Genomic DNA, 12,118 nt, shown 5'->3' with positions numbered 1-12,118 from the left:
TCTCCAGGAAAAGTTCCAACCAGGTTGACCCACGAACCCATGAAGCAAATTAGAATCTTTGCTTTTCATTCTGACAACAAGAATATTCCAGAGTTTGCCAGTGCTTGCCGGTGAAATCATCACCGTCTTTCAATATATTCTTGGATCCAAGACTGGCCTTAATAGTAGATGGTGTAAGTGATCAGGTATGAGTTTGAGAGCCCTGGAAATCCCCCTCCCCCTTGTAACTGCTGTTCTGTCACTAGAAATTCCTATACTTGCCCTCATATCTGCAAGAGCACACGATAAAACTTTAGTGCTGTTTAGAGGGCTATCTAGTGTTGGTACTGGCTAACCCTCAGAGGACATTGCCCTCCACTGGTGCTTTAATGAAGAGGAAGAATTAAAACAAGTCTCAGAGTTTCTGAAAACTAGAAGAACAAAAGGCTCCAAGGGAAACAGAGGATGATCAAGATAACCAGCGGGGCTTCCCTGGTGGCGCAGTGGTTGAGAGTCCGCCTGCCGATGCAGGGGACACGGGTTCGTACCCCAGTCCGGCAAGATGCCACATGCCGCGGAGCGGCTGGGCCCGTGAGCCACGGCCGCTGAGCCTGCGTGTCCGGAGCCTGTGCTCCTCAACGGGAGAGGCCACAATGGTGAGAGGCCCGCGTATCGCAAAAAAAAAAAAAAAAAAAAAAAGATAACCAGGGCTTCCTTCTCCACAATACGCTGTCCTTGGGCCTCCTCTTAAAAAATAAAAAATAGACTTGCTTCACTTCTAGCAGTTAAGTTTCCTTGTAGTTTTCCTGCAGATACCTTGCTCAACAATGACTCCATTTTGCTAATAAACTACCCAGTACTCCTATTGTTGCCACTCACTGCACAGCTGGAATAACTGGGCCACACAGAAACACCTGCCTAAAATTCCATGGATCATCAGATGCCCAAACAACTGCAAAATTCCCAGTCCACGGACCCAGAATCTCCTGAGCACAGGAAGAGCAACAGGATAACTGTCCAGTTCTGTTACTAGCCCTTGCTTTTCAACTAGCTTTCTCGGCACACTTGTTTACAGAGAACTATGGCTCCCATCATGTGTGTGCATAGAACATACAAGAAGTAGTCTTTTTTCTTTCCTCCTTGATAAACAAAAATAACCATGACTACATCAACGCAAAGTAACTGCACACGTTTTTTTCCCATTCTTTGGATCTGCCGTTAGAAACTGCCGTCTACTAGGAATAGCAGTTGAGTAATTTGGTTTAGTGGACTGGCACAGACAACCTTTTATTTGACTCCCTGGAACTGACAGTATTTTCTCTGGCTGAGGACCAAATGGAAAACTATGCTTGGTTTCTGAGACACAGGAACTCTGTTTTGAGAAGGAATCAAACACCAAGGGATATAACAAGTGTTCTATGGCAAATCTGAGTCAGAGAAGCCTTTTCTTTTTTTTTTTTTTTTGCGGTACGCGGGCCTCTCACTGTTGTGGCCTCTCCCGTTGCGGAGCACAGGCTCCGGACGCGCAGGCTCAGCGGCCATGGCTCACGGGCCCAGCCGCTCCGCGCGGCATGTGGGATCCTCCCCAACTGAGGCACGAACCCATGTCCCCTGCATCGGCAGGCGGACTCTCAACCACTGCGCCACCAGGGAAGCCCAAGAAGCCTTTTCTTAACTCCCCAATTTCAGCCCAAAATAAACTTCTCTAAGGGTTAAGTCAGTATGCAATGTGTGATGTACCTCTTCCTTCCAGCATCCTCTCTACTTGATGAGGCAAAAGAAAGAAGACCAAGAGTGTAGCTGCCTCTTAGAGGATATTCGTGGAAATCAGGAGAAAAATAGAAGAGGACATGTATAGAGAAGGTTGAAGAAATGAGTATTCTTATGTCAGGAAAAAAAAAATGGTGTAACGGGAGTTTAATTCTTAGGTTCCTCGCATATGAAAACAATTATGACAACAACAATAATAACAGCAACAACTTTTTCATGATTAGGAAAAAAATACCAATGGGCATACAGAGCGAAGAGTATTCTGAAGTCCTGGGAAGCAGCTCAGAGCAGCCTGGGAAGGCAATATGGAGGCTCTGGGCAGAAAGACTGTGGTCTAGAATGAGAGGATTGTTAGCTCCTCTTGAGCGTTAAAAAAAAAAAAAAAAAAAAAAAGCCAATGGGGTAAATTCATCTTTGAGTATGTAAGGGATAAACAGCTGCAAGATGCCATCTGATGTTCTGTAATAAGGGCAGAACACAAATTACTGCATCTGCATTGCTGCCACTATAACAAAATAATGCAGTGAGGAGAGTGTAACTGGAAGTTAAATCAGGACTCTTCATATCTCTCTTCAAGCGAGGTGTTGATACCCTTTAGACATCAGATACCCTAAAGAATATGAAACAGCTCCCCACACCCAGAGTTTACAAAAGAAATTTCTGAGAATTGGTACTGTACCTCCTTAGCCCCGTCACTTATTTTGAAAATATAAAAAGGATGGACAAAGGGGAGAGAGAGAATTAGTTAAGAGACTCAGTGGAGAAGGTGGTTGCCTTGAGTCTGCCCACCTGAAAGGGTGGAAGGGAGGAGTGGAAGAGAGAGCTTCCTCTGTGCTCTCAGCCTAGACGGGGGGCTTCCAAGGGACCATCGAAAGATCTGGAAATGGGTTTCCCTCCATCAGGCGACACAGAGGATTGGTTCCTGCATCACCCCTGAGAAAGCTGAAACAGTCCAAGGAGGTATGATGGAGGGTGATATTGGGATGGGCCCGCATTCCCTAGTAAGGATGTGTCAATGATCGCTGTGGAGCAGATGTGAACCAAAGGGCTTTGCGTAGGGTCCTGTACCTGAGGGTGGGCTGTGGGGGGAGCATGGTGGTGTGGCGCAAGGACCAGGATGCTGGAGATGAAATCCATCAGAACTACATTCTGCCTTCGATTTGGTTACGAAGATTGAAGGAGGGACATCTTGGCTCTAAAAACTAAAACAATGTTGAAAGATTTAAGAAAGACGTAAAAAAAAGAAGGAAACAACTTGATTGTTCAGAGCAAAGCAAGATGAGGAAAATTCAGTTATAAACTTTAATGTAAGGTGTATACTACTGATAGAGAGAAATTAAGAGTTTTGAGACAAAACCAGCTGTCAGACAGGTAGAAAATATGATATAGCTGTTGAGAAAAGAGAATGCTCCCGGAACAGATGGGTGCACCTCTGAGCTTTATAAAGCATTAACTAGCTGTTTAAATAAGTCCTTAGCAGATGTTTTCAATGTAATTTTGGAGGTGAAATGGAAAAAAACAAAGTCCAAGGCACAAGGGGAATGGATATCACAAATAAGAGACATTCTTGAATGCAGAGTGCAAGTTATTGTCAAACGTTTTTCTTTTTTTTTTAAGACTAGCCACAGTATTTGTAAAATTGGAGTACATTACCAAATTCTGCAATTAAAATAATGTATATTGCATTATGAGCCTTTAAAAGAAGGAAAGAGACATATTGAAAGGAAAAGATGGCTTACCAAGGAAGCTACATGATATGTACAGCTATTCATCTTGAGACCAAAAAGGGGAGTAAACCTCCATATCTGCATTGCTACTTGTAAAAAGGTTTGTTTTTGTAATGGTACCCTGTTTATAATGAATCAATTCATTAGGAAGGAGACAGACCACAAAAGGAGAAAGGAAAAAATGCTCATTGATCTGTGTTGAACATATTGATGTTCAATACTGTGTTAAGAATGTATGTATAAAGAAGAGAGTTGATTACATTGCACAGAAAATAAAAAAGAGTAGTGAGTTTTCTTGTAAGATGGCTCACATACATACATACACACTTAAGTATATCAGCAAATGTTTTTTAACAAGTGCCTCTACATGCCAGGGAGTGAACTAGGTGATGTACAGAGAAGATAAATAACACCTAGCCCCTACCCTCAAGGAGCTGACCTCCTTGCTGGCTGTTCTTATCACTACTAGTATCTATTGTTATCTGACTTTCCCTACAAGTGCTACATACACCCACACCTTAGCTATCAACCTGTAGGGATGGTGGAGGGGGAATTAAATATAGGGAGCTAGAGAGATGAAGTGGAGGAATCTATAAAGACTCAGACACCACACGAGAGAGGCTGGAGAGGAAAATGTGTAAGATCATCACTCCACTGGGATGGAGACCCATATATCTAACCACTCAGCCCATTTGCTTCAATACCTTGACTACATGTCATCATTTAAAGTGGAAGGAGAGAGGGCATGGGAGAGGGAAGGGAAGATAGCATCCATGCCTGTAAAATCTAGGCCTATGTATTGAGAAATGATATGAACAATCCAGGAATGAAAGACATAGAAATGGAATGAGGAAAGAAAGGATTAACGTATTTAAATTGTCATTTTCAGAATTCACATCATTCAAGGGGTCATTAAATCCAGCATAGTGGTTTAGAGCACGGGTTTTTGCCTTTAAACAACCCAGGATGAGAGCCAAGGCTTTGCCACTCACCAGCTGTGTAACTTCTAAGGTTCACGTCCCTCATCTGCGTAACGGGAATAAGAACAACACCCACAAAGTGTCGCTATAAGGATTAAATCAGATAATTCACACGAAGAACATTTATCCCAGTGCATGGTACTTATAAGAACTCTACAAATGTTTTCTACTATTATGATTATCAGAGCATCTTGTTTGTGTGGCACTACAGACTTGATAATTGATGCATTCAATAAGAAGTTATTGAGCATCTATGACATGGCAGACACTGTGCCCAGGATACAACAAAGGATAAGAGAACCTAGTTCCTACCTCTCACAGACCTCAAAGTTTGGGAGGAGAATTACTCTATAAATGTGATGTTCTTGGCAACGTTCTTGGCATCGAAAATTTCAGAAGAATCCAAGACTCGTGATGGATCAAACGACTCTTACAAAATAAGTAAGAAAATCTTCCCTATATGAACACTAGAAGGGGAAAAAAATGAATTCAAAAAACATGAGCCTGAGACACGATGGAACATTTATCTGACACTGGATCTTCTGGATTAATTTAATTACAATGACCACGAGCCTTGCGCTCGCATACTCGATTCCTCTGATGGTTCCCTTCCTCTTTACCTTCACTGTCACTCTTCTGGTTCCTTTCTCAGCATCTCTAGCAAGTACTAGACTCTTTTCTGAGTTTCTGACATCCGGGCTCCGTCCCCGCTAATCATTCCTCAAACACCCCTAGACGGTCATTCTCGTCATTTCCAATCATCTCGTGCCCCTGTTTAAAACTCCCCGACACCTTCCCATTGTCCACAGGATAGAAGCCAATGGCTGTGCATGGCATACATAGCTGTTCATGAACCAGACCCTTCTTATAGCTCAGGTCCTCTGCCAAAACTGTTATTCTGTCTTAATTATTTAAAGGTTTCAAAAGAACCATATTATCTCACCTCCGTTCTTCCACATGCTGTCCCCTCTGCCCAGAAGACCCCCTCCCTCTCTGTGGGATTCCTCTCATATTATCAGGGCTCCTCAGACCTTGATTCGGGGAATCTTAATGGTTTGTCACATTTTGTTTGTTTCTGTGTCCATCCCTCCAACTGAACTGCAAGCTCCTGTGAGCCAGTTGTTTTATACTTTGGTACCCCAACATCTGTAATATTATGTACCTCAAAATAGATGCTCAGTGGAAAAGTATCTATTTTTTTCACATGCTTATTTACTTGATATTCAGAGAAACTGTGCCCTTTAGAAACTATGGGAGATTGGAAGAGCTGTTTTGGGACTTGTGTCCCACCGTCAAATGATAAAACCAGAATTAAGAAACATTCAGTAACAAGTTGTTACTTAAATTCTTGCAGTGCCTTCACGTGCTCTCTTTGTTCTATTAGTCCACGTGACCTCTGAGTACAGGGATGTAAAGCAAGAAAAACTGAATAATAAAAGTAAAAAACAACAGCAAGAAAGCAGAAGAAGGGATTTTTAAGTGTAAGCTGAAAATGAATCTAACTCATGATTCTCTATTTGTTCATCACCTCTCAAAAAATGTACTCCCAGGGGCTTCCCTGGTGGCGCAGTGGTTGAGGATCTGCCGCCAATGCAGGGGTCACGGGTTCGAGCCCTGGTCCGGGAAGATCCCACATGCTGCAGAGCAGCTGGGCCCATGAGCCACAATTACTGAGCCTGCGCGTCTGGAGCCTGTGCTCCTCAACAAGAGAGGCTGCGATAGTGAGAGGCCCGCATACCGCAATGAAGAGTAGCCCCCGCTCGCTGCAACTAGAGAAAGCCCTCGCACAGAAACGAAGACCCAACACAGCCAAAAATAAAATTAATTTTTTTAGAAATGTACTCCCAAAGAATTTTCTACATTGTTTTCCATCCTCAAACCAAACAAAAATTCTTTCATCATTGATGACCTACTTGCTCTTCAAAGCTTTTATTCTTTTGCTATTTGTAATCAACTTTAAATTTCAAAAATGTCATTAGGTATTACAGTTAGTGATATAACAAAACCACATGCCAGGTAGGACATTTGCCTATAGGACTCATGGTTGGTGATGCCTGGATGATCCAGATAAGGAAGCAATATTGCTTTAAGCCACAACAGCTCTCAACGGTGTCACTGGACACAGGGAGAGAGGCAAATTCACAGGCAGCATCGTGGGAGTTAATGAATGGCTGACCAGATGGTGCCTGTCAGAAGGTGTTGACTCTTTAGACAACTGGGACTGTTTCCTGGACGTAAATGAGAGGTGCAACAGAAACGGACTGCATCTCAATCACACAGAAGCAGAGAGGCCCACTGTTAATGAAAATAATCACATTGCCAGGCATATTTTTCTTCTTATGATTTTGTTTGTTTGTTTTACATGATAGACATGGAGGAGGGTCTAACTGAAAATATACTATTCATAGTAAGTGATGCTATGGAGTAAATATGAAAAGCTATATATAAACTGCATATTGGTATTCTTAATTAGGAAATATCAAATAGAACAAGGGAAGACTCAGAAATAATGGTAAACTTGCCTGGAATTAATAAGGGTATTTCAATGACTATACCATGCACTGCTTAGAAAGAAGTAATCGTTGAAATACAATGACCTGCCGGTGTTACTGAAAGACATCCAAACGGCAGAGCTCACTAAGGACATGCTGGCACTTCTGACTTTCTAACATAACACAAAGAAACCACTCTTCCCAGTTTGATCATTTTCATTTGTTGCTTTACGCAGCAGGTGAAATTTTCCTATTACATGTTCACTGATGTCTCTGATGGGTAAACCCTGACACTCAATAATAACTTCCTAGCAGATAGGACCAGAAGGAAACTTCATTGACTTTTTGTTGTGATCCAAGAACATGACATCTGTTGTGTTACGGTCAGGTACTGCATGAAATCAACTATATAAATGCCAACCCTAAACTATGGGTAGGCAGTTGGATCTAAGTGAAGAAGTCAGCAGATCGGACGATCCACTTATTGGCTATATTGACGTCAGACAGGTGCTTAACCTCTCCGTGCCTCGTTTCCTGGTTGTAGGGAAGATTATGTGAAATGAATGAAAGGAACTTGACATAGAAGCTGGCATGAAATTAAAGCTCATATGAATTGCTTTTCCTTCCTGACTACAGACAGCACTCAGTCAAGTTCATTCATTCATTTCGTCCTTGTTTTTCCATTCTCCTTGACTGCCAACTGTGCATTTGTTTTCAACCTTGCATCACCCTGAAAAGCCTTCTAGAACTTCAGAGATGTATCCAGAAATTTGCCTTGTTTGTTATCTAACAAAGGAAGCAATGACTATATGAGGATGATATGGAGATACTGACTATCAATACTATCATTTTTTGCTGCTAGACTCAACCCCCTCAGCAGGGGTCGATGTGGTGGGTTTTTCCATTACAATGTCCTCTGTGCTGGGTATTGAGCAATTCTTGGGGGCAGAGCTTTCTCGCAGAGAGTTTAAACAATGCAGTCAGCAGAAATAGGTAAAGTTCCATATTCTTAGCACTGACCAAGATATGTGTCATTCCTTTTCGTTCTCTTTTAGATGTGGTTTTTTTATTTGTTGGTTGTGAGATAAGCATCTGATTACATACACATACACACTACTCACTGCATAGGTTTACCCACTCACTCAGCCTCCATCTCCAACTGCATGAAAGATTGAAGTAACTATCAAGATGTGGAACCAGCTGTTTTGATCACAATAACAATGGCATATTTTTGTTTCCAATAGACTTAATAATGAAATAGAATGAATAACAGAATGAGAAAGATTTTGACAATCTGTACATGTGTACATTCTAAAAGCAAAGGAAGGCAAAGAGAATACTGAACTCAGAAATGAACAGTCAATGGCACAACACAATTAGCGTGGCTCAGAATACAGAGGTGATGCTGACACTGTTTACAACACTAGTTCAGCCAACCTGGAATATGACGTGTAGTGACCACCGTTTAACCATGGACTTGAAAATGTTATTGTATCTACCTCAGAAAAGTCTTCAGCTTTTAAAACTTACCTAAATTCCAACTTAAGACATTGAACCATGAGGCAAATATCCTTAATGCTAATTCTGAGACCAGAATTCTCCTGATACTATTTGTGAGTTTGAGTTGAGTCAGTGCTTTTGCAGACAATGACCTGTGGACAGTACTACTAATATCAAAAAGCAACAATATTTCTACATATTTGTCTCATGTCACTCTTCTCTGAATACCATCCTTTTATCTGTCTCACCAGTGTCACTAGTGAGACAAGCATTAAGACCAAGCACACTCAGCACTGCTGATGATTTTCACTTTGAGAGCAATGCATGCATCACTGCAAATCAGTTGGCCTCCTAACTCTAACCCAATAGATTTGTCATATATCCGTAAGTACCATTTACAGAACTAAAAGTGATTCACCCAATAGATTTGTCATATATCCATAAGTACCATTTACAGAACTAAAAGTGATTCACCCAATAGATTTGTCATATATCCGTAAGTACCATTTACAGAACTAAAAGTGATTCCCTCACAAACATGTGCAGACCACCTATATCTAGTTATTTAGAATGATTACATGCACATTGCTTGCGAGATGACCATCACAAACATGAAACTAAGATATATATGTGTCAAATAGAAGTTGAATTTTAATACAGCTTTCCTCCCTAAAGAGCCGTGATTTTCACATTTCAAGTTCCAAACCAGGTTTAGCTCCATCTTGATTCCTAATTTCCCATTAGGGCAACAGCTTGTCTCCATTGGGCTAAAAAGACAGAGAATTGAGACAACGCTCTGGATCTTTGGGCCAAAATCCACTTTAGCTTCATATATTTGTGCCGAATAGCATTTTTGCCTCATTTCTCTTTTTCACTTTGCATTTGCAGACCCAAGTAAAGAAGAATTAAATACTGAGAGATGATGATGTCAGTTAGAGTATTACTGGGCCAGGCTGTAAGAAGACACTCAAATTAGCTAGTGTGTATCATTCATCATGGCTCATCGAATGAGACTGAGCAATTTAAATACAGGAATTTCTGGTCTTCTGCCCACCATGGTAAAGCCACTTATATTTAATTCAAGTAAATGTCCAACTTCTAAGTCCAGTGACTAGAGTAAATGTCCCTGTCACCCAAGCCTGTCCTCATCCCCTTGCTCCCTGAACTTTTCCCAAACTGCCTAAGAATTCCTAAAATTCCTTTCACATGGGGCAAAGTTTTTCATTTCAAAATGTCACTCATTTTTATATTAAGGGATGGATATCCGTAGCGGGGTACCTCCTCCTTATTACAATGTAGAGCTGTTGGAACTCAGCACTGGGAGAACAGCATCCTAGTGAAGAAGGTTGGCCTCTCAGGGTGTTGGTTCTCCCTCACCCCACCCTTCACCAGAGTTTTACCTCTTCGAAGTTCTCTTCTTTCAGTTTCCATAGCCACCCCCATGCTGACCCCCAGAAACGCCATGCTCCCCTTTGATATTCTGGGCCATGCATGACTAAAACCTCTTTTCTCAGCGTCTCTTAGCATAGCTGATACTGACTAGAATACTCAAGTCTTTATTCTATATTAAAGTTCAATGCTGATGAGGGCAGGGGAAATGGAGGAAACAAGAAATGGAAGGAAGAAAGAGAACGAACATTCTAGGACTCTTTGTCTAGAAGGTTTCCATGCCTAGGAGCTATGTCCTTTCATTCTCACATCAATCATATAAGGGAGATTTTATTTTTCACGCTTTATAAATGGTACAACAAGATGCACAGAGATTTAATAACTTGCCCAAGATCAACCGTTGGTAAATGGCAAAGCTGGACTCCAAACCCAGGTGTGCATGACCTTAGGCGCATACACCTGGACCACACAGAGCCCCAAAGGATGCCCACAGCTTCTAGGTTAAGTTGCTTGGGATTCCTAACTCCCCATACCCACCCTATTCTGTAAGGAGAGTACCTCGCCGATATCTGGTTAAGTTCATGAGTAAAACCAAGAGAATCATCCTGCAGCCGCCCTGGATTTGACTCTCTGGTTTCTGGCTGTCCAGCCTGACACTCCTTTCAAGGTGACTGGTTCTCACTTAAATCCAGTAGGTCCCTGCCCTTTACAAACAGAACACAAAACAACAGTACCTTTTAACCATACAACCTGCCACATGACTTCCACACAAGAGTTACACACAAATGTAATAATAGAGTGTTTCCCCTCAAACAATAGTCTTGTATTGTTTTCGGAGGCAGGTACTGGGTACAAAAAGGAAGAAGAATGTAGTGGAAACCATTGTAAGCGTACAGGTTAAAGGAAGAGCAGGCTGGGGTAATGCCCATCAGTCCCTTTCCCCCTTTCTCTATTAAGATCCTGCTCATTTCTGAAGGCTCATCACAGATTCTTCCTCGTCCTGGAGCTTTCTTCTGATGTCTCCATGTGGTCCAAATTTACCCACTGTCTCATCTTGTAACGTTTTGTTTAGACCTTTATTACTGCCCTAGAATTATGCTGTCTCATGGTATTATTAGTTGTTTATGGTCTTCTATCCCAAGTAAAGTAAAAAGCTCCTTTGAGGAAGGGCTGTGCCTTATCTCACATAGTTCTTGAGGCACATTAGAGCCAGTAACAGCAGTAATTATACTAACAGTAATGGCCAGCATTTATTGAGTACTTACCTTGAGTGTCCCAGCCACACAACCCTTAAGATAAGGATTACCAGTCCTTTTTTAGATGTAGGAACCAAGGTTCTAAATAGTTAAACAACTTCCCCAAAGTCATGCAACCAATATATGGCTTCAATCTCACATCTGACTAATCCCCAGAGGATGTGTATTTTTTCTTTCCAGTGACCACTAAATAAGTGTTACTGAAAGAATAAGGATAGTAAAACTTCACCTGTTTCCCAATTTTGTTCTGTAAATGGCCCAAAGTAAATCAACAGGCAGAAGAGGTGTTTTGGTTGTTGTTTTTACTATCTAATATGGCCCTGTCTAAGTGAGCCCCATTTCACAGGCTTGTATTTCCAAGATGCTCAAACATAAAAGTGTATGAATATTACAAATATAAAAATAAAGAGGAGAATGTAAGAAAAGGTAAAGGTGATCAAAATGTATAAACTTCCAGTTATAAGTAATTCCTAGGGATGTAATGTATAGCATGGTGACTATAATTAACAATATTATATATCTGAAAGTTCAAGAGAGAATAGATCTTAGAAGTTCTCATCACCAAAAAGAAAAAAAAAAATTGTAACTATGTGTGGTGATGGATGTTAACTAAACTTATTGTGATAATTATTTTGCAATATATAAATCATTGCAAATCATCAAATCATTATATTGTACACTTAAAACCAATACAAGGTTATATGTCAATTATATCTCAATAAAAATAAATATGTATCTAAAGTTATAATTTTTTAAAAATCTTTCTCTCTGTCAGGATTCAGGTGCCCCTTCTTATACTGATGAGACTCTTATCTCCTAGCAAGCCAGCCAACTCACCAGTATTACATGATGGTCAGTCTCTGTCAACTTCTACAGATGCTCTGTAGATGCTCAAATCCTGTGGGAAAGAGAAAAACAAATCTGAGAATTTTCTGAGATCCATATTAGTATGTATTAAGCGATGTGAATTCAGTATTGTCATTTTTTAATGGAATGAAAAGTCTGTAAGGGAACTAAGTAGTCTC

Source organism: Mesoplodon bidens, assembly GCF_964165515.1.
Source record: "Mesoplodon bidens genome assembly, chromosome: 10".
Lineage (NCBI taxonomy): Eukaryota > Metazoa > Chordata > Mammalia > Artiodactyla > Ziphiidae > Mesoplodon > Mesoplodon bidens.
The sequence above is the reverse complement of the archived record's forward strand: the minus strand, read 5'-3'. Positions refer to the sequence as shown.